The sequence below is a fragment of the Felis catus genome, chromosome B1 (assembly GCF_018350175.1).
Source record: "Felis catus isolate Fca126 chromosome B1, F.catus_Fca126_mat1.0, whole genome shotgun sequence".
In the NCBI taxonomy this organism is placed as follows: Eukaryota; Metazoa; Chordata; class Mammalia; order Carnivora; family Felidae; genus Felis; species Felis catus.
This window is the reverse complement of record NC_058371.1, coordinates 150257970-150282292: the sequence shown is the minus strand read 5'-3', so window position 1 is coordinate 150282292 and position 24323 is coordinate 150257970. Positions and strand designations below refer to the sequence as shown.

The following is a 24323-nucleotide window of genomic DNA, read 5'->3' as shown; positions in this document are numbered from 1 at the left end:
CACTGCACGTTAATTTCTGCACTTTACCAGGCTCGCAAATTGCCTTTAGAAAATAATAGTGACAGTGAAATCCAACCAGATTCCCTGATGCTGCGTTAGAGACCCATTAGCGTCTAGAAGTGGAATATGATTCTGTCACCCATTTTGTAAATCTGAACTGTTTTCTATAGCTATTCAAAGGTGAGAGTAAGACCAATACATGAGATTGGTTGATATTGATTGGTTGATAAATGAGATTGGTGGCTCATCATGTCATTGGAGGTGCTGACCCTCCAGGTTTACTTCCTGGGTAAATAATATAGTATGGTAATGTGGCAGTGTCTGAAACTCTGTATCTGGGCTCTGTGAGTTATTGGTCAGACTAACAAGCTCAAAGAAACCCCTGTGAACTTTTTCCCCAACTACACACACAAACTCATTTTCATGTATATATTTGCATATATATGTACCTTTGCTTGTATAGGTTGCACTTTGCTAAGACAAAAATACTTCTATGGAATGAATCAGATAGATGTACCATTTGAAATAAGGTTACAGGTCTCTTTCTATAGTGACAGCAGGTGAGACCAGATTCTTTTTGTCCATGCTAGCTGTATCCAGACTGTAAAATGGGAGTAGCTGCTCCTAACTCTTCTGAGTTGGATTGAAATCGACACTCCTCTTGAAATCTGAAGTACACCTACCCAGATATCCCATCTGTGTCCCTTTCCAAAATGGCCCTGCGCATAACTAGTTCTCAGCCAAACATACAGTTCAGCGCATTCCATCACAAGAGTTATTTACATTTTTTATAAGAAATTCTTGAAGTCTGAAGAGGTTTATGCCATTTGGGAATAAATATGTAACAGTGGAAGTTTCACAGGCAGGTATTGTGGAGAAAATGAAGAAAACAGTTTACTTCCTCAGATGTTGCCATTTTGCCTGCAACCTACTCACTACACCAGTCTTGGTCTCCTGAGTACTACTTAGCTGGAAATTTACACATAAGTTTTACCCTCCATCCAAACTTCCCTCCCATTTTCCTTCTTTCCTTCCTTCAGCAGATATTTATGGTGAATGCCAAGTATTTATTATCTATACCAGGCCCATGGAAACACATGCCTTTCAGGGGTGGGTTTAGGTGGTGTGTATAAGCATAAGGAATAGTCAGAGCCGGCAAACGGTAAGCCCATTAAAAATAGTGGCAGAGATAGAAAACTGGAGGCCCACGCCTTTCCTGTTGGAAAGGGAACATAAAGCTGAATCTTTCAGCTCTCTTTGAAGCCACTGCTGCTTGTTTTGCTCCTATAGCTTTCTCCAGCTGCTGTCACATCTGTCTGAGATCACAGTAAGCTCGGCTGCTTTAATACCCTGGTATCTGTTAACTCCTGCTGGAACGTGGCACCTCAACTCTTCTATCAGCCCAGATCATCATCATTACCACCCAGGCTGACCTCAGGCCCAGCCAGCAGCTCTCATGCGACTCCCTGTCAGAGGCACACCTCAGGCAGCAGACAGTCACAGTCACAAACTACTCCCCATGGCTGTGGGAAGAGGTGACAAGCTGCTAAGCTCAGTCATATTTTATCAAAGCCTTTGATCTCCGGTTTGATCTTTGCCAAGATCTGTGACACAAACAGGTCTCTACCCACATGGCAACCGGTGCTTACTAACTCAGTTCCTCTTTTCGTTTTGAGCACCCTACTGCCTATATAGTAATGCTGCCTAACAGGAACCGGGGTCAAAGTAAATAAAGTAAAAATAGGCACTTTGTAAGAGAGAACATTTTTCCATTCACCCTATTGGCTCATTTCAGAGCCCCACATTTGTGCAAGGCTTTTATTTGTACTTTCCTGAAAGGCATCATTAGGTCATTTTCTGTCAGGTCCTTTTTGGCTTGAACTAAGTAAGTTCTAAGAGGAGCCATGAGGTAAGATAATTCTAGCTGTGCTGCACATTAACTTTATTAGATAAAATTTAACACATTGAACACATATCGTAACAGATTATACTTCAGCAAGAAATGACAAAAATCATCTTGTTTTTCTTGTATTTCCAGTGGCTCTTTAAAAAAAAAATAGGCCTGATGAAAGGAAAATTCAAAATAATTGTGAACAAAAGAATTCTGAAAACCTAGGAAAAGGGAAAGAAGTCAGACATGTTGAATGGGACGAGAGAAAGGAAATCATTCAGAGCTCCAACACCTGACAGGGCAAAGACTGTGAACTTAATTCTTTAGGGAATGGGAAGCCGCTGTGGGATTTAAGAGTAAGAATGGAAATGCCAGAACCTCAGAAAGAATCATTTGAACACTGGCAGTAGGCAGGAATGGAACAGATGGACTGCTTACAAGCAAAGTGTTTCAGTGAAGAGAATCATTCAGGTAGAGAGCTGGGCAGCAGTGGAGGGAGAGAAAAAAGCTACAAATATAAAGGGAAGCAGTGAGATTTGGCAATCAATGCAACAAGTAAAGGGCAAAGATATATAAAGCTATCGCTGAGGTTTGGGGTTTGGATGTCAGAAAGACTAAAACTCGAAGCTGCTGCCTCCTGTGAAATACTATTAAGGAGATAATTACAGTGGGAAGGACAGGAAGAAGGAAAAAAATCACATCTTACCCTGGTTCCAAACATCACCAGATTGACCATCACCAGGCCATAATAGGCACATCAAAAATAGACCAGAAGGCACTCCAAATTCAAGAAATCTAGTTTCAAATATGTGACAAAAATATGACCAAAGTCAACCAAAACAAAAACAAGCACATCAGGCATTAACACCGGGCAAGAGATTAAGTTCGATTTAGACACTGATTGCCTCAGCTTCTCACTTTTTATTTTGCAGTAAAATATTAGCCATAAATAAGAATTAGGAAAAGGGCAGCATGGCATTATAGACACGACTTGTCTAAAAGTTAGCTAACCTAGGATTTAATGCGTGCCCCTGGACCTCCTTGACATTACCTCCCCTCTTTTTCTTTCTACCTCAGTGTCTGTTGTTCCTCAGCCTTTATTCCTGTCTATTCACTCTTTCCAAAATCTGAATTTTGGAGGGGCCCAGGACTTAGCTTTCAGTCTTCTACTGCATCTGCTCTCCTTCCTTAAGAGACCCTATCTTGCCCCAGGGTTTCCGATACCCTCAGCATGCAGATGACTCCCAAATTTCTCTCTGCTGTGCTGACCTCATTCAGCTCCAGACTTACACTCTAACAGCCCAATAGCCTACTGAAAATCTCTGTGGACATATCTCACAGGCATCTTATAGTTCATGTGTCCACAAGAGAATTCTCAGTGTCTTCCCCAATACATCTATTCTTTCCCCAGTGTACCTATCTCAGCTTACCAGCATCCCCATCAGCCTAGATAATCAAGCAAAAAATTGGGAGGTAACCTAATTTCTCTCTTTTGCCTCACCTTGATATTCAAAATATATGATAACCATGCTCTTCTCTCAAATCCACATCTCCCACTATCATTATCACCTTTCACTTAGCTATACAGTTGACCGATGCAGGGGTTAGGGGCACCAGTCCCTGCACAGTTGAAAGTCCATGTATATAACTTTCGACTCCCCCAAAACTGAACTCCCTTTAACTGGAAGCCTTACTGAGAACATAAATGGTTGATTAGCGCACATTTAGTTTGTTATATGTGCTCTTACAGTAAACTAAGGTAAAGAAAGCCTTAAGAAAATCATAAGAAAAAATACATTTATAGTATTGTACTATATTTATCTGAAAATAAAAAATCTGTCTATAAAGGGACCCCGGCAGTTCAAACCCATGTTGTTCAAGGGTCAACCATAATAACCTACTAGGTGATCTTCCCTCTGCCAGAATGGTATTTCAGAAATATACAGTAGATTTTATTCTCACACCATGCATATGTGTCCATACACATGCTGTGTATAGTATGCAATAAATGTGAGTATAAATATAAACAAATTTCCACAATTAAAAATCAAACTACTAATACCTGAAAGGCCTCAGCAATCTGGCCCTTCCCACCTCTTCAACTTCTTCACACTCCAGAGACACAGGCCTTATTTCTGTTTCTCCTGCATGGCAAACTCTAGTCTCTACCCTTGCTGTCCCTCTGATTTAAGTGTTCTGCCTCATATCTTTGGAAGCATGGCTTCTCCTCTTTCGGGTCTCAGTTTGTCACCTCCTCAGGGAGAATTCCTTAAACACTAACTCTCAAGTGGCCAATCCCAAACTACAGTCACTTTATTTCCACTATTTCCTCTTTTTCTTGGCTCTCATCACTCTCTGAAATCTTGCCTTCTGTTTTTTCCTCTCTCTGCTCCTAAATATAGGCTCTGTGAGAAGACGGGTTCTTCCCGTGATTCATTAGTTCCCCACTCTACCCCTAGCACCTAAAAAAGTGCTTCGTCCATGGTAGATGCTCAAGAAATATTTGTTACTTAATCAATCTGGGCCTCAGTTTCTTCATTTGTAAAATAAAAGGACTTTATTAGATGACCTTCAAATTTCTTTCCACCTCCATCATTTCTTTTGAATAAAATGGAGTATGTAACGGGAAAACTTTAACAGATAGACTCCCAGGTTAACAATATATAGTTATTTAATAGGTGTTTGCTAAACAACTAAAATGATTTCCAAGCTGTTCCTTTATATGCGTGCAACGATGCAATCACCAGAGCCTCTGACATACTGCTCCTCTGTGTGCAAAAGGACAGTTTGATTTGCTTCCCATTAATCTAATCTTTTCTTATTCTCCTGAGTAAATGCCACCTCAAGGCAAAATCTAACAAACACCAGACAATGAGAGCTGACATCCAGCTGGTATGCACCAGAGCGCCATATTCGTATTATGGCTGGTCCTTCTCCATTCCATACGGCTATTGAATATATTGCCACTCACCCATCTCACTATTCTCCAGTCCAAGGCTTTTTTTAAGCATGTAGATACCCAGCGCTTTCAAATAAGGGTCTTAGTTAAAGACTTTCAGTTAATATACTAGGAAACAATAGACACTAAGTCAATTTACTATTCTAAACCAAGGACCAGAAAGAGTGCGTACAGAATGTTGGTCTTATTTGTTTATAGCATATTCAACAATAAAATCAACAAAGTCTTCCCCAAAGTTCTTATTTGATTCCTCATAGATTGTTTTTGAGTTTGTGGACTTTCTTTTTCTTTCCGTTTTGTTTTGCATTTTTTTGAATTGAATTTTGATGAGCCTGTTCTTCCTCCTAGAAATACTGTTCCCAGTTATTACACATCCAGTGGTGTAATGTGTATTCGTCAAAACCGCAGCTGAGAAGCACTTGAGAAAGGGATTTAAAGATGTTATTGCTGCCATTTGTTTATGAGTTTACTGAGGAAAGCCTGGGCGTCATATGGATTTCTGCCATATCAAGAATTACTTTGTCTTTAAAAAGTTCAAATGCTGTAGGTGCATAATGGACCATTTTTTGTGATCTGTTCTCAGTCTCTCACAAAGATATTGGAAATAAATAAAATCTAATTAGAACAAAAAGACGGAGCAATATGTAGGCTCAACTTTTTCAGTACAGCAATGAGTCAGCTTTATAATTATTTTAAAGTGTCAGAACAATTTGTCTTCATTTCATTATAATAACTTAACAATTAGTGCTCATTGGCCATTCTCCACCTCTCTAAATTTCATCATAAGTGAAAATTCTGTTTCATAATGAAATTTCTACTTAAATATCTGGGTTTGTTAAAATAAAACAAAATGGATATTTAAGATATAAGAGAAGCTGTTCAATTTTTTAAACAAAGCTTAATGTGTTAAGGTCTCCATACTTACAATATTCAACCCCAGGAAAACACTGAAAGTATTTTCAAAATCACTCATAATTCACTGGGTTGTTTTTTATGTTATTTCCTGGTGAACACAAATGTAAGGTAACACTTCCCATTGTAATTATCTGTCCATATCTTATATATATAATAGATTGTGAGTTTTGGGGGGAAAAGGACTTGTGCTCTGTGTCCTCCAGAGTACATGGTAACTTGTATATGATGGGCACTCCATTTAAATTAAAGTATTAAATTTCACAATACTCTTCTTTTGCTTGGGCAAGCAAAAATCAATGAGACTGTTTTGATTAGTTTTTTCCAGCCATGACATTCAAGAGACATTGGCCAAACAAATCTATTTCCCTAACGGGTATTCATATTCATGTTGCAAGAATTGTTGCTGTTACAGGCAGCAACAACGTCAGAAACATCAGAAACAAATTATAGCAAGGCCAAAAACTCACCTGCAGCTTAGATTCACTGGGTCACAGTTTGGTCTGAAAAAAACTTTTCCTTAGTTTAAAAAAGCAACCTATTAGGAAGCCCCCAAATTGGCCAATCCCTAGGATCTTTTGTAGTTTGAGTTAGTATAAAACTAGACTTCTTGGACCTCTTCAGACAAGTGTTGACTCCCTGGCTCAATAACAGATCCAAAAGGGTCATTCGTCAGGGAACATCAACAGAAGCTACCCAAAGTGCCCATTTTAAATTTCAAATTCAAAAAAAAAAAAAAAAACCTACATATCTTTGATGATAATGAAGTTTTATTTGTTTTGCTTTGTTATAGTTTTGTTATTGCTTCCTGATATAAAGTCTGTTTGGAGCAAGTAAAAATGTACTTTGTTATCCTTGACCATTTTTATTAAGCCCACCAATCAAATAGACATCACTAAAGCACATAGAAAGAAATCTTTGATCTAATATTTAAATGTTATTAAGGTGATAATGATGGGAAATATTAATTGTCCCCAATAAGATGAGCTCTGGAACACTCTTTGTTCAATTTCAATCACCTCATTACTAGATATTTGCAGACTTCTATAAATAGCAGTCAGAAGGGCTGAAGGCTAACGTGATTCATTCACATGAAAAGGTCAAAAGAACATCAGGGAAGGCATACAATTAATCCTCATTAATCTGGCCTCAGATTATTCAAAATCAGGGCTTTGCAGAAGTCAGAGAAAACCTAGACTTTTACATAGTTTAGGCATGAATGATTTTGTATTAAATGATGATCAAGGGTTACTGAGTATGGTTAAGATGGATAATTTGTAAAAGGCAAGATAGTCTATTCTGGATAATTTGGGGACAGAATAATAAATTAGTTGTGTCTTGGTACATTTATTCCTCAATTTCACACATACAAAACAAAAACAAAAACAAAAACCTGTATTGTAATCATTTCACTCAGGGATGATTTGATGTCTAGAAAACCGGTTAATGCTAAGCGCGTTCAAAATTGGATAACATATAAAACATAATGCTAAGATTTACATTTTCACTAAGAAGATTTTCAAAAAAATTGAAATAGATCATACACACATATATAATAAGAGGTCAACATTCAAAATATATAAAGAACTCATACAACTCAATTGCAAATAAAAAACACAAATAATCCAATTTAAAAATGGATAAAGGACCTGAATAGACAATTGACTGCAAACAGTCAATAGGTATATGAAAATGTGCTCAAAGTCACTAATCATCAGAGAAATGCAAATCAAAAGTCATAATGAGATATTACTCACACCTGTTATGATGACTATTATCTAAAAACCACAGGTTAGCAAATGTTAGCAAGGATATGGAGAAAAAGAAACACTTGTATACTGTTGATCAGAATGTAAATCTGTGGAGCTACTATGGAAAAAAGTATGGAGGTTCCTCAAAAAGTTAAAAAGAGAATCACCATCTGATCCAGCAATCCCACTTCTGAGTATATATTCTGAATTGAAATCAGAATCTCAAATAAATACCTGCACACCCATGTTCATTGGAGAATTAGTCACAATAGGGAAGATATGGAAACAACCCAATGTCCATGAATGAACACATGAAGAAAGAAAAGTGCTATGTACATACAATGAAATACTTCTCAGCCTTAAAAAAAGGAGGAAATCCTACCACTGGCAACAACATGCATGGACATTATGCGCCAGTGAAATAAGTCAGACACAGAAAGCCAAATACTGCATGATCCCACTTACATGTGAAATCTAAAACAGTCAACCACATGGGACACCTGGGTGGCTCATTCAATTAAGTGTCAGACTCTTGATTTCAGCTCAGGTCAGAATCTTCCAGCTGTGAGATCAAGCCCCACATTGAGCTCCACGCTGAGCATGGAGCCTGCTTAAGATTCTCTCTCTCTCCCTCTCCCTCTGCCTGTCCCTCACTTGCTCTCTCTCTCTCTCTCTCTCTCTCTCTCTCTCAAAAATAAAATAGCCAAACATATTGAAACAGAAAGTAGAATGGTGGTTGTCAGTGGCTGGAAAGAGAGGGATGTGGGGAGGTGACGATCCAAGGGTATAAAATGTCAGTTATGCAAAATAAGTAAGTTCTGGAGTTCTATGGGACAACACAGGGCACATGATTAATAGCTATGAATTTGCCAAGAGGGTAGGTAGATCTTATGTTAAGTGCTCTTACCATGAAAGGAAACAAAAACCAAGGGGTGTGTGAGGAAACTGGACATGACAGATAGGTTTATGGCATTGATAGTGATGATAGTTTCATGGGTATATACTTATCTCTAAAAATATTGAGTAGTATACATTCAATATCTACAGCTTTTGGGGTCTTTTTTTTCCTTTTTTTTTTCCTTTTCTTTATATGAAATTTATTGTCAAATTGGTTTCCATACAACACCCAGTGCTCATCCCCACCGGCCCTCCCCTCCCTCCCACCCCCCATCAACCCTCAGTTTATTCTCAGTTTTTATCTACAGATTTTTGTATGTCAGTCATATCTCATTAAAGTGGTTAAAAAGTAAAATTACATAAATAAAATTAAGTAAACAAAATAATAAAAAAACTGGATTCATAATCAGAGGACTGCTTGGTAAAACTATAGTTACAATACAAGCAAGATTGTGTTTCATTAAAGTAAGGATAATTTGACCTACATTGCAACAAAAGTCAGGTTACAATTAGTTCCATCCATTAGGCATTGATTCTTGTTAACATCAGTTAAGGCATTTTCTTACCTTGGCCCTAAATATTAAGATGCATAGTTTACTTGCAGGTCATATCATCACTTATTCAAATTACACATTGAGCAAAGGTACGTTTTAAGCAATAAAGTTCTCCATCTTCAAGCATGATCGATGATTTCAGTGGCATAACGTATTGTTTTCTACTATGTAGCTGTACATAGGCTTAAATAAGACTTTAAAGTGGTAATTACTTAAGTTTTAAGAAGGAAAAATAAGAATGGATATATTTTGGTTTTCATGAAGTAATATCTTTGTTTTGCTTTGGTATTGAGTAATTAAATAATTTATTCTTTCAACTCTACTACTCGTCAAGCACTGTGCTAGGGCTAGGCACTGGGAATTTTAGAGTGAACGTGTAGAAGTAGACTTTGCCTTCATAGATCATTCTGCACTTAATGGCGGAATAATATAGCTCACATTTTTGAAAACAGTGTTAAGTTTCCTCCACTTAGTGAATTTCTCTGAATACCTGGTATAACTCATGTGGTTAGTTAGACACACAAGTCTCATAAAGTCAGTGAGAACTCCTAAGGAAGTGGAAATTGTATAATGTGTTTTAATATATGGGTGTTTAAAGAAAATGTAAATTAATTGTCTACTTGATTATTTTCTTGCTATAGGGGAGAATAATTGCCCACTGATTGTGGGCACTGATAATTGCCACTAGCAGAAAGTTATTTGAAACAGATATTTGTTGTTCTTCACCATGCCTTTGAGCCCAAATATATTGATGAGACTACTACTATGAAATTATAATAAAAGTCAATAGGAAAATAAAAATTTATATTGAATTTCTACTTTGCGAACCTCTCAAATATATATCTAACACAAAAACACATTACAAATATAGTTTTAATGATTAAAAAAGGGGAGAAGAGAAAGAAAGGGTAGCAAAAAACTAATTTAAAAAGCAACACATAAAATAATGGAAGAGACAAGAAAAGGCTAACATGATTATAAGTAGCTAGGACAAGGAGACCTGATTTCAATTCACTTTCACCAACATTTACTGAGCTCTCCTAGGTGCACGGCACTGTGCTAGTTTGGAAGGAAATACAAGAGAAGTAAGAAATAGCTGTGCTCCCCAGGGTTGCACAATTTTGTGGGGATTTATTTTCTTCTCGTTCTAATTTCTCTAACTCAGGATGCATAAAGAGTATCTGATTCTAAACGAATATCCGGCCCTCCCCCCATATTACTGGATTGTCTGAGAGTTAATGAGAGGTTTAAGAGGAGAAATTAAAACATTCACAAGAGTCCTCCTTTGGTCAGACCCCCTTGCACAGTGATTGAGCTTTTTTGATGCATTTTCATAGCAATACCTCTCTGGGTTGTTTGTGAGTTTGCCTCATCAGTAAGAAGAATCTCATTGTGCCACCCACCAAGCACGCACTTGCTAATCACTGTTAATTGCCTACAATTGAGATCAGCAGACTGTTCACTGAGTACAGTGATGGGCACTTAACTTATTGGCACTGAGGCTTCCTGTGTGCCCATTTCTACTAATGGATCATTTGTCCTCAAAATTGGAAGTCCCAGCATCAATCACATAAACAGGCTCAGTAGGCAGAAGTGCTTACCTTCCTCTTCACCTCCAGAAGGAGGGCAATACAGACAGGCGCATACATCTGGCCAGAAGATGCACAGCCTTTGTGGAGAGCCAAAGTCCTTTGCTCCACTGGTAAAGCTCAAAATAAGGAACTCCTAGAGAGGCAAAACATTCTGACACAGAGATGATGAGGATGATGAGAAGCAGAATCTTTCCCTGTCATCTCTTTGTTTTCAGACTCCCTGTCAACATGCCACAGCACTACAGGAAAAGTCAAAGAATGCCTCTGGAGATTACTGAAATGGCAGGCTTCACAACTGCTTCAAAAGTTGCTTCCTTTTAAGAGGCTACTATCATTGTACATATGGAGACAAAATCATGGTGATCAGAGACTACTGACAGCATATGCTTCTGATGCACAAGGAATGAGGAAACAGTGCTTTCCATCACCAGTCATGCCTAGATGTCTTCCTCCAGAGGTCAGAGGGGGTAGAACTACACCTGTGTTTGATGTGATTTATATTTTCTTATAGCTGTAGCATATATGGCTTAATACTGGCACCCTTTAAAGAGGGGCATTTGCCTGGAGTTTGTTAGATCCTTTGCATACAGTAAACAATAAAACCTTATCCTCTACATTCCCAAGACATCCTACCCTCCCTTCCCATGATTACTATTTACCATTAAATCTTCTTGTTTCAGGTCGTTAAAGAAAAAATTGCTCTGACACTTGTTAAAATGGCAAGGAAGCCTTTATCCAAGACTATTGTGATAGATGTCAAGACTCTCAAAATAGGGGAGAGAGATCAGGCTCAATTCTGAATACAGCAAAAAAGCTGGGGATTTATAGCCAGTGAGGGTGTCCATGGATGGAAAATTACTAAGAGGAGACAAGTAGGGTAGGGAGAATCCTACTAAACTGACCTAACAGGATAATTGCTGACGGCAGGCCAGGGTAATCAGGGATCAAGGGTGAGCAGGTTCTCACTAAACTGACTTAATGGCATTCACCCTAAAAGTGGACTCAGTAGACTGAAGGGAGGGCCCAAGGATGAGACCTAGTAAAAAAAAAAAAAAAAAAAAAAGGGCTCAGAGGAGCATGCCAAATGTTTTGTCAAGGAAAAAGTCTTTGTCAAGGGGAGGCAGTGACCCTTATAATAGGCTACCCTCTGTTCAGAGGCTACAAAGTTTTAAAACATATTTCTTAGGCCAGTTATTGGCCTGATTGTCACTATCCCTTCTTGAATTCTGTTCCTTGTTCCTGTGTGAGCTAATGTGGAATTTTTTGAAACCCTCCATACACATATCCTTTCACCTAGATAAAGTCCACCAAGATCATCTGTAGGATGAGATTCTTCTATTTCCTTGATTCAAAATAGCTGTGAGCTTTGAAACCGTGGGTACTCTTGCATGGTCATGGAGGCTATGGAAAAGAAAAAGAACTCCTCTTTTGGGGGCTCAGTCGGTTGAGTGTCCAACTTCGGCTCAGGTCATGATCTCATGGTCTGTGAGTTTGAGCCTCGCGTCAGGCTCTGAGCCTGCTTTGGATTCCGTGTCTCCCTCTCTCTCTGCCCCCCACCCCCTCTCATGCTCTGTCTCTCTCTCCAATAAATAAACATTAAATAAAACATTTTTAAAAATTTAAAAAAAGAAAAAGAACTCCTCTTTAAAATGAGGGTCTAGAATCTGCAAAATTCTTGCAGAGAGTAGGCCCTAAGAGAACTTTTGCACTCTTAGGATTATAAAATATCATTTGTCATGTTATTTTCAATAATCAATTAACGTTCTTTTTTTATGTTTTCATTTCTTTCATCTCCACAGCCACAATTTCCCATCTTATTCCTTTCCCCACTCCAAGAACCTGAACTTGAGAATTAAATTTACCGAAATGGTATTGTACTACACATCTATTATAATGTTAGCCATTCAAGTTTCCTCCCTGTGAATTATCCATTCGTACACTTTGTTCAATTTAAAAAAAAATTTTTTTTATGTTTATTTATTTTTTGACAGAAAGAGACTAGAGTGTGAGTGGGGGAGGGACAGAGAGGGAGACAGAATCTGAAGCAGGCTCCAGGCTCTGAGCTGTCAGCACAGAGCCCGACACAGGGCTCAAGCCCACGGACCTTGAGATCATGACCTGAGCCAAAGCCAGACGCTTAACCGACTGAGCCACCCAGATGCCCCACTTTTTTCACTTTTATACTGGGTTGCCTGACAGTTTTCTTCTTGACTTGCAGGTTCTTTACACTTTACACTATTAATCCCCTTTCATTCACATATTTAAAAAAATATTCTCCAGTTGTTTTTTAATGTTTATATTTGCTTCCCATTGTTAAACAGTCTTTAATATTACTATAACCAAATCTATTACTTTTCCCCTATTTGTGATCAATCCATTTGTTTCTTATTTAAAAAATATCTCCCAGGCCCAAGGTCATAATGAGATTCTGAATTTTGTTCTAATGATTATAAACATTTCCTTTTATGTACAGGTCTTTAATCAATTTTGACATTAATTTTTTTATAGCTGCAAGGATGAAGTCTATTTCCCAATAGTATTTGTTAAGTAATCATTTTTCTACTTACATCACTACTGTGGATGTGCCAATATACATACATATGAGTGTTTGATACATATATGTATATGTATGTGTATGTGTATATTTATACATATACACAATCTGATTATCTATCTGGCAAAATAATATTATTATTTGATCAGGTAAATCCTCTCTCTTTACTTTGGTGGGCATGAGGGTCTTAACTATCTACTGACATTTGCTCCTCCATAAATTTTAGTGTTACTTTGTTTAATTCTCAAAACTATCACATTAGAATTTTAAGTAGAATTTCACTATGCTTACAGATTAGTTTTGGAAGAACTAACATCTTTACAATGTTAAGCTTTCTCATTCACAAACATGTTAATTTTTTCTTCAAATAGCAGAAATAGGAAACAATATCCCACATCTACCCCCAAAAATTTTTAGATAATGACAAAATGGTCTAATTAGGTTTTACATAGGTGCTGGATACTTGAATAAAGATTAAAGATTTATTTGGAGGAAATTAAGACCTATTTCACTTAGTTTTCTCATTTATAAAGCAAAAACTACTATCTCAGTGCTAGTCAAAATAGCTGGTCATGACTTGATTCCACTGATAAAGGGAGATGAGATACCTATACCAGAGTTCTTATTTCATCAAGGAAGTCTTCTAAGAAGAAAAAACATCCACATAATTATTGGAAATGATTTCTAGATTCCCTTTTAACTGTTTCTATTCAAAAGCTATTTTTATTAATTTTTCAACTTTCTGAAAGTGCTTTGATTCTTTATGGGTTATTTTAACAATTTTGTTTTCATCTAGTCTTTCACATATCAATACTTTCATTGATTATGAATCATCTTTACAGAAGAGGAAAGAAGAAAGAAGATATAAGTTAGAGAAAATAAAGCACATTATCATTTCTGTGTCCCAGTGGCACAGGGAAGCCAGTTAAAAACAAACAATAGTATTAGTTGATTAATTGAAGAACCCAGAAAATCAGCACAACTTTATTTTACTTAAGCATGTTGTTCTAATAGATGTTTTCTGGAGAAACACTTTATAGGGAAAAGTGGTCTGTCCTCAAGATACCTTCTTCATCCATAAGCTTCTGAATTCCTTTTTCCTTCCTCTTAGACAATTTCAGTAGTTGATATTTTTCTTCTCAATCCAAGCCTCTTTGTTTAAATGCCTGTATCATTATTGTCTTCTGTAGGGGAGAACTGGAATCAACACGTGATTAGACAATGTTTACCACCAAAGTGAGGGGGGCAAAAGGGATGAAATAGTTAATGGTGTTTGAATTTCAGAATTATGGCAAGAGTAAAGAAAGTATGAAACACTTTTTTAATGCTCCTTTGTATCCTTCTCCAGCCAACTCTGACTGACCTGCAAATTTACGTATGGAATTTCTTCAACATATAGAAATAATTCTATAGAAATAAGATATAGAATAATTCTGACTATACAATGTGGCTGGAGTGAAACACAGATGTGTATACCCGTTTTAAAACTCTACAGATGATAGTGACATGGAACTGTAATTATGGTTTGTGATGGGAGCTCATGTGCCTAATTATATATCTAATTCTTAAATCAAATCAATAACACCCTATCAAGCTGTCCAGCATATTATTGAACCCCCTCAATGACAATGAAAACATTTTCCAAAGCAACCTTATCCAACTTTAGACAGTTCAGGATCCAAGAAATTCCTCCAAAATCAGTCTCATGGCGACTTTCAGAAATTGGTCTGATGTCTTTCCATTGAAGCTATTGAAAATAAGTCCAATTCACTTCGCCCAAGATGGCCTTTCAAATTTTTCAACTAGATTCACTTCTGACACACCTTTTTCCAGGCTCAACACCTTCATCTCTTTAAGCTTTTCCTATATTACAACATTTGCAATCCATCTCACCAGCTCTGTTCTTGCTATCTGAACACATTATGGTTTGTCTGTATCTGCTCTTAAAAGGCATCCTCAGAACAGATAAAATCCTTCAAATGAAATCTCAGAACCTGGGAGATCAAAACTAGTTTTCACTCAATTTAGATGCTATACTTAAATGACTGTATTTTAATATTTTATTTGTACTGCTCTTTGTGGCATCTATATCACACAAATAACTCACGTTTAACCTAGGTAACCTAAAATTCCTAAATGAACAACTCGCTTTCCACAAATTTATACTTGGTGCCAACTTTTGGCTCTTAGAAAAGGACATTGCATTTGTTACTAGACATATCTATCAAATTAGAGTTGATCTACTGTTATTGCATTACCATTTTGGATTTTGCTCTGTCATCATTTCTAGTCCTCTCTGCTTCTGTGCCTTCTCTATATTCATTCACGTCACTAATAAAAGTGCTCAAGAAAAGAAAGACTCGGATGGAGCTCTAGCACTGACAGTAGGAATTGTCCTCCAGACAATGACATGGGTTCATTGGTTGAGCAGCCCTGATTGTATCCTTTGAGTACGTTTTTTTCAATAGCAATTAATTTATTTAGTTGTATTAGGTTCTGGCCCATATTTCCAAATGATTTCCAAACAGGCATAGCAAGAGCTTTCCAAACATTCTGGTCCAAACATTCTAAGCTTACCATACTATCCTTATAACTCTTACTGTAAAAAAAGCAAATGAGGGCTCAACTTCGGCCCACTGACAATTGACAGCTTTTACAAATGCTGCTTTTCTACTCACAGTGCACCAAACTATCCGTTTAATAATCTCGCCTAGAGTCATGCCCAAATTTGATGATAAAAACCTACCCCTGTCAACATCAGGCATACCTAGGCTCTCCCCATGTTTCTTACAGTTTCTTCTCACTATGTTATAATTATTCATGCATCTGTGATTGAAGGCAAGAGCTGTATCTAAGGACCGTGCCTGACATATGAAGTATTTGTTGAATGAAAAAGTGAAAAACCCTCAGTCATTTATAGTAATTAAAAATGGAGGCATTGACAAGATTTTATATATTTTTTTAATATTTATTTATTTGGTGGGAGAGTGCACAACTGGGCAGGGGCAGAGAGAGGGAGACAGAGGATCTGAAGCAGGCTTTGTGTTGACAGGCTGACAGCAGCTAGCCCAATGTAGGGCTTGAAATCATGAATCGCAAGATCATGACCTGAGCTGAAGTCAAATGCTCAGTCGACTGAGCCACCCAGGTGCCCCAACAAGATTTTAGATAACAGGTGTAGTGGAAAGACTAGACTAAGGTGGCACCTATGATTCCTACCATCTGGTTTTTATACCATGATATAAGTGGAACCTGTGACTTATGTCTAACCAAGTGAATACAGCAAAGGTGTCGGGATATGTTTGTTTACAAGCATATAAATATATTACATAACACTGCAATGCCCATCTTGTGAGGAGACTCCCCCTTCATTAATGGTTTTGAGGAAGAAATCATTGGGGTAGAACTACATGGCAAGAAACTGAGGGCAGCTCCTAATCAACAGTCATCAAGAAATTGAGGTTCTCAAGCCAATAATACACACACACACACACACACACACACATACACACACACACACAAATGAATACTACCAATATCATGTGAGCTTGGAAGCAAATCCTTCCCCAATCAAACCTCAGATGAGATCTCACCAATTGGCCCCTTGACTGCAGTCTTAGAAGTGACTCTGCTAAGCTGTGCCTTGACTTCTAAGCCACAGAAACTGTATATCCAAATCATCCAGGAAGCTTTGTAATCATATACATGTTCCAACCTCAACTTTTAGAGTATTATGAAAAAGCCCCTTGGGAATTCTGACGTTTACCACTGTGATGAACCCATGACCTAAACTAACCACCAATTTTATTATAAAAATTAAAAATAAAATTATGTAAGAGTAGTACCTTTCTTGTTGTCACAGCGCTAATGACTAGCAGTCAGGACTTACTTTTCCCCTTTTACACTAATACCTTCATACATACCCTATGTACTGACTACTCTGTCCTTAAACACACAAAGGATCCCACGTTAACAACAAAAAAAAAAAAAGGTGGGAGAAGACTTTGTCACACCTTCCCTCTGTTTCCATTCCATTCATTCTTTCTAAAGGAAGTTCTAGGCCTGTTACTGCCATTTTACCACTCACTCCCATGCTCTACAGCTTTTGATCTTACTAAATCCACTCACTAAGATACCTGTAACCTCTTATAATCCACAGGATACCATGTTCACCCTGTTCTTTTCCTTCTATTATGGAGGCACAGCCCTAAGTGATAATAAATAAAGGACAGAAGCAAAGATCAAGAACAAAGATTACTGCCCTACATCTTCCTTGGGTTGGGCTGGTTTATGCCTTCTCAATTTCAGCAATAGCATGCCATTGAAGATGGCAGGAACTACCATCAATCCCAGGGTTTATTTAATAGTTGACTTCACCAACCAGCCCCCTTGCCTTCTAGTGATTACAGGAAACTTTGTTTTACATTCTCAGACTTACCAAAGAGTAAGTAAGCCAGAAGCTATTTCGGTATCAGTCTTCTAGTCCTAAGAAACTATGAACACTATAAAAACAAGACTGTTGGAGGGACCAGCCCAGGGACAAATATTCTGGAATTCTCTTCCCCAGCAGGCCAGGCCCTTATTTTCCTGTCTTCAAGCATCCCTGTGACCTGAGGCCTGCAGCAGTGAGAGGTGAAGGATGGTTCAGACACAGATGGCAGTCCCCTCAACCCATGTGAAGACAAGAGTCCTATTGGTACAATTTCTTTCCTTGGCTACAAAGGTAATCTCCTCTTAAGTGGTTAGTGGTAGAAATTTTGGTTTGGTAATACTACATTAATTGGAAGGGAGGAGTAAATCAGATCTAAGATTGTAACTGGATCCCTCCCACAGCCAGGCAGAAACCAAGAGAGAAGGTACTGCCTAATGAATAGGTGCTCTAAATGAATATAAAAGAGACAAGAGATTCTGATTCCAGCAATGTCCAAGCAGGGTATTCAAGGTATGCTTTATTCTTCAACGATTGTGCATTTAGTCTTTGCTTTTCCCTAAAGACTCTGCAAGTTGTGTTGAAGTATGCCTATCAGTATTCCACTAACAGACACGTCTCCACATTTTTGCTATTTTGTTCATATTTATCATAAGAATCTTGGTCTCCTAGGCCCATCTGTGACCTCTTGGTCTTGATTCCAGAACCACCTTTCTTATCTGAGATTATAGATTTTGAGTGCATCTAGGTCATACCTGCTTATCGTATAATATCCTTGCCTCTGGCATGCATCTGCCTTTCTTGTAAAACAATCTTTTCTGGACTTTCTTTAGGTCTCTTTTACATGCCCCCATTTTTAAACAATTCATGCCATGCATGCTAACTTCATCTTACCACCTCAACTCATACTCTTCAATGTGCCCTCTGTAAAAGCCCCTTTTTTATCCTGAAGCAAGAGGCTCAGAAGTTACAGTGACAAAGTTTCTGGTACATCAGTGTCCATGGCTGCAGTGATGCATTCTTTACCTAATCTAGTTTATATCTGTCCTCTCAGTTCCTCTGAAAGAGATAAGCTATTCTATTAACAAACAGGGCAGACTGTGTCCTCCTGGCTATCCCCAGATTGAACTATAGTTCCACTAATGAAATTGTGCGCCCTTATTTGGAGAACCAGAGCTCAAACTTGAGAGGTTTCCTTTCAAACTTATAATCACTCTTTCCCTATAAATCTGCTCAGAACTGACCTCAAAACTATAATTTCCCTCTCGGGCCTCTGGATTCTTTCTTCCCTGAATCCATTTTGGTTGCGCTCTTTGTGTCAATATTTGTATACACCCCAAAGTTTTGACAGGACCCAAATTTGTCTCTAAATGGATCCCTCCAGTATAACATCAACTTTCCCTAGATACATCTGATTTTTCCTTCATATAGTCATTTGGAAAGACGTCCAACTCTTCTCTGTCTCTCCATTTTTACTATGAAAAGAAAACTACTTTATAATAATTTATTTAAACCATCACGTATAACCATTTGCAACAGATTTTTAGAACAGCATACCAGATTAAATATATATATTTTCTTCAGATTAAACATGTTAAAATATAATCTTCCAACAGGTAAAAAATAAATAACATGAGATTTCCATTTCAAATTAAGTCTTTTAACAAGCCAAAGGCTTCTAATCCAAGACCATGGATACCATAAAGAATCAACAACTTCATAATGAAGAGAGACCCTATGCCTACACAATAGTGATGAGCACTGTCCATTTACCCAGCATCTGCTGAAAAAACAGGTATGCAGTGAGAATGAGAGGGAACAAAAGAGTTTGCGTCCCCTGATTCTCCTTCTCTACCCTTCAGGTGATCCCAGGAGTCATATCATTGATAGCATTTCCATCAGGATGAGACTCTCCTGTTTGGGAATGTGGCATACAAGGGAAAAGTTAGAGAGCTGCACCTAATAGCAAAACAAATCCAATTATGTACCAGCGATTTTAATGCCTTTCTGAGATTGAAGTGGCTCACTAAAGCTCAGACTGTAAAGATCCAGGGAGCATGTTTATTTATTTATACCATGACTCCCTCCAAATAGGATTTGAGGCAGCTCAGTGAGCATGTTAATAATGCTTATTCTCAAGACCCTATTTACCGCGTTGTGCTGCAGGAGATATCATTACCCCTGTTTGCTCTTAGAAAATCTGACTTTTTGGAGGGTTTTTTGTGGAACTTTCTGGAATTCAGAAGGGACCTTGAGTACTGCCTTCCTCTGATCCTGCAAGATTGTGAACATGGGAGGGAAAGAACCCAAATACTGGGGTGGAGCCATCACAGAAGGCAGGAATAAAATGAGCATGTAGGGTTTGAGGATGCCCAGGTAAGTCTTGGTGCACAGAAGTCAGTGCCCACACAAGGCCCCCATTTGGAAAGGGAATTTCAAGAATTAGTGAATGTGTTCCTGACACCAGAGGATGAGGCTTGTTATGGGTATTAAAATTTTCTTCTTGATATATGTGATGAGAGCACTGTACAGTTTGGAAGCCTCTGCTGTCTAGAAATGAATGTTTCTCATATTTCTGCTGGGAAAACAGGTCAAGAGAGAAAAAGTGCTGACTGAGAGCTCACTAGGTACCTGGTACTATGCTTGGTGTCTTCCATATGAAGTTTCAACTGAACTGTATAAGAAATCTGCCAGATTGGAGCTGTTGTTCCCCTTTGTGTAGTTGAGTTCCAGAGAAGGGGAGCTCCTTTGTCAAAGGAGAGGCAGCTGGTAAGTGATGAGGCTGGAAGTCAGGCTTGAATCCATTTGTGACCCATAGATGTCTTATCTTTGTGCTAAAGCTGACTGATACCCAACACTGTGCCTAGCATACAGCAGGCATAAGACATGTTTGCTTGCAGGAATGACACAAAAATATAAAAACTACTCATTCCACAGATACTGATGGAGTGCCTACTATGTGCCAGACACTATGAGTCAACATAGGATAAATTCAGCACTAAAATTGCAATTCAAATGTAAATCAGCTTTAATATGAAAATGAAATTAGGCCAGCAGGGAGGCCATAAATGAGCCTATTATAATACATCCCATAAGAGGAAGAGCAGCCAGGAAAAATGAGGTGAAGGGATGATGAGATAATGTAATTTTAAAATTGGCTTCTGTTCTCCTGAAATACTTTTAAGATTTTACTGCAAAATTACACAGTCATCAGGAATATGCCATTTTTAAAAGACTTTCTCACTTGGGTCAGTGCATAAATAATAATACATGTTTAAAAATGCATGACTATTCATTAAACCATTGACCACTTCCAGCCTATTGAGTACATAAGTATTTTAAAAATTACTTTAATACATATTTACCCAATAGACCAGAAAAGTTCCTTTGGTACATGATGTGCATTTAAAAAGCTGCCTGCATAAGGAGTTATCGGATCTAAACCAGAGTTGGCTGCCGACTACATAATATGCATTTTAAAGAACAACCTAATTATGTGCTTACCCAAGAGAACAAAGTTAATACTGAGGGTCAATAATTATTACCTTCCTTTACTACCTTTTATTTTTTTCTGTCAAATAAAATAGAGAAAAAGAAGTTTATATCTGCCCTCTCGTATGTTTTATCTTGACAACTACTGCCTCAATGCCTCTTTCACCCCCACTTTCAAAAAACAAAAACAGAGCGGGGGGGCGGGGGGGAGGAGAAGAGACAGAGAGGGGAGGGGACAGAAGGGAAGAAGGGAGAAGTGGTTGTTGTTTTCTTTATTTAAGAAAACTGTATGTAATTAAAAGTAAGTACCTTTATAGCAAATGCAGATGGTCAAAAATCCATCTTTTAATGTTTGCTATATTCTTCCCTTCTGTACTAAAAGATTATACTATTAACCACAATTTACTAGTGTTCCTGTGTACTTTTACAGAAACATGACTATCTTTCCCCTTTCTCTTTGGTAAGACACAATGATAGAGATTTCTTTCTCACCTTGCACAAACGCAAAAGTCCTCTGTTATTTAGTCATGGAATCTGTGTCTACCAGCACGATGTAGGAGAGTTCTCAGCACAAAATCTATTCCTGTTCACAAACATGTAAAAATTAAAAGGTGTATTTTCAACAAATATACTAATTCACTAGTTTCTCTGCTCACTGCTCTTATTGTACTACACTGATGTGAGGGGTATCACCCCAACAGTAAATGGTGCTGACAGACCAGATAGCAACCTTCACAACCTCATTCTAGAGACAACATTCCCCCTTAATTTCTAGTAATGTAGAATCACCCCATTAGCTCTAAAGAGCACACCCAACATGCAACTACCACTTTGTATTTATTTTTTTTTGATTTAACGTTATTTTTTATTTTTTAAAATTTACATCCAAATTAGTTAGTATATAGTGCAACAATGATTTCAGTAGATTCCTTAATCCCCCTTACCCATTTAGCCATCCCCTCTCCTACAACCCCTCCAGCAACCCTCAGTTTGTTCTCCATATTTATGAGTCTCTTTTGTTTTGTCCCCCTCCCTGTTTTTATATTATTTTTGTTTCCTTTCCCTTAGGTTCATCTGTTTTGTCTCTTAAAGTCCTCATATGAGGGAAGTCATATGATTTTTGTCTTTCTCTGACTGACTAATTTCACTTAGCATAATACCTTCCAGTTCCATCCACATAGTTGCAAATGGCAAGATTTCATTCTTTTTGATTGCTGAGTAATACTCCATTGTATATATATACCACATCTTCCTTATCCATTCATCCATTGATGGACATTTGGGCTCTTTCCATACTTTGGCTATTGTTGATAGTGTTGCTATAAACATGGGGTTGCATGTGTCCCTTTGAAACAGCACACCTGTATCCTGTGGATAAATGCCTAGTAGTGTAATTGCTGCGTCGTAGGGTAGTTCTATTTTTAGTTTTTTGAGGAACCTCCATACTGTTTTCCAGAGTGGCTGCACCAGCTTGCATTCCCACCAACAATGCAAAAGAGATCCTCTTTCTCTGCATCCTCGCCAACATCTGTTGTTGCCAGAGTTGTTAATGTTAGCCATTCTGACAGGTGTGCAGTGATATCTCAATGTGGTTTTGATTTGTATTTCACTGATGATGAGTGATGTTGGGTATTTTTTCATGTATTGGTTGGCCATCTGGATGTCTTCTTTGGAGAAGTGTCTATCCATGTCTTTTGCCCATTTCTTCACTGGACTCTTTGTTTTTTGGGTGTTGAGTTTGAGAAGTTCTTTGTAGATTTTGGATACTAACCCTTTATCTGATACGTCATTTGGAAATATCTTCTCCCATTCTGTCAGTTGTCTTTTAGTTTTGCTGATTGTTTCCTTCACTGTGCAGAAGCTTTTTATTTTGATGAGGTCCCAGTAGTTCATTTTTGCTTTTGTTTCCCTTGCCTTTGGGGATGTGTCAAGTAAGAAATTGCTGTGGACAAGATCAAAGAGGTTTTTGCCTGCTTTCTCCTCGAGGATTTTGAAGGCTTCCTGTCTTACATTGAGGTCTTTCATCCACTTTGAGTTTATTTTTGTGTATGGTGTAAGAAAGTGGTCCAGGTTCATTCTTCTGCATGTCGCTGTCCAGCTTTCCCAGCACCACTTGCTGAAGAGACTGTCCTTATTCCATTGGATATTCTTTCCTGCTTTGTCAAAGATTAGTTGGCCATACATTTTTGGGTCTATTTCCGGGTTCTCTATTCTATTCCATTGATCTGAGTGTCTGTTCTTGTGCCACACTTTGTATTTAGGTATTAGATGTCAACTGGTTGTAGAACAGTGAGTCATACGTCTATGAGTACAGATGATTCCTAAACATACTATTCCTAAGTGTTATTCTTTATCACTCAATGGTATTTTATTTCTAAAAATCTATTTCGAACAGGTTTACTTCCTCTCTTTGCCACCATTCCCCCATTGCCAAATCAATTACATTCTATCTACAATAATTAACACAGAAATCTTTCACGAATTCTATTTGAGCCTTAAGAATTGTCTACCTTCTATTCTAGATGTGTTTATTTCAATAAGTCCAGAGAGATGAATTCAGGTTTGTTAAAGATGGATAAAAAGACTAAAGTCAGCTTATTTTTTAAAATTTATCCCAATAATTTATAATTTATTCTTCATTCTTTTCATTTCTAAATCATTGTTTCATACCTGAAGAATACCCCAGAGATTTAAAAGCTGGTGTGAGTTTCTTAAATACACTTGGTAATTTTATAGAGGAGGAGAGAAGTCTTAGAAGAGGCTAAGTGGACCATAATTAAAGCAAAGTTTATTTTATATCAGCACAGTAATTAAAATATAATTAATATTTAAAGAAACAACTCTAATACTAAAAACATATATCTAAACTCCCAAGCAACTATACTAATGAGCTCAATGATTCAACTTCATGTACTCATGCTTCTTACTCTCCAGTGACAAGAATAACAAGCATAATTGGAAACATTTTGTAAATATAAAGTCATTATTTTTATTGTGGATATGGATATAGATGTATAACAAAGAGCTAAATAAAATTTAAAAATAAGGTCAACATCATAAAGATAAACCACCTCCTATTACTCAGATTGGCTTATTTTAGACACATCACTCTCTATGAGCAGTAAACTCTACTCAAGGGTCAGGTTCACTTTCTCCTTTTAAAACAGCTGTAAGATACATACTAAAAATTAGAACAAACTAGAAGACTTTAGACTCTCTAGGCTGTGTAGAGACTCTGCCGTGTGTAGTATTTTTCTAAGCCTCTGAGAAATACATCAGTACCTGTTTGTTT

The 24323-nt window shown here is 37.6% G+C and overlaps 1 long non-coding RNA gene across 2 annotated transcripts in view; it reads right to left on the bottom strand.

Moving 5' to 3' along the window:
- The window catches only part of LOC109499136, a 179596-nt gene that overhangs the window by 112530 nt on the left and 42743 nt on the right, over positions 1 to 24323 (bottom strand). For both annotated transcript variants that reach the window (XR_006597035.1, XR_002741526.2), the window contains exons 5-6: positions 21524 to 21614; positions 14177 to 14307 (exon numbers count right to left, since the gene is read on the bottom strand). This is a non-coding gene — a long non-coding RNA (uncharacterized LOC109499136). The remainder of the gene's footprint in view (positions 1 to 14176; positions 14308 to 21523; positions 21615 to 24323) is intronic.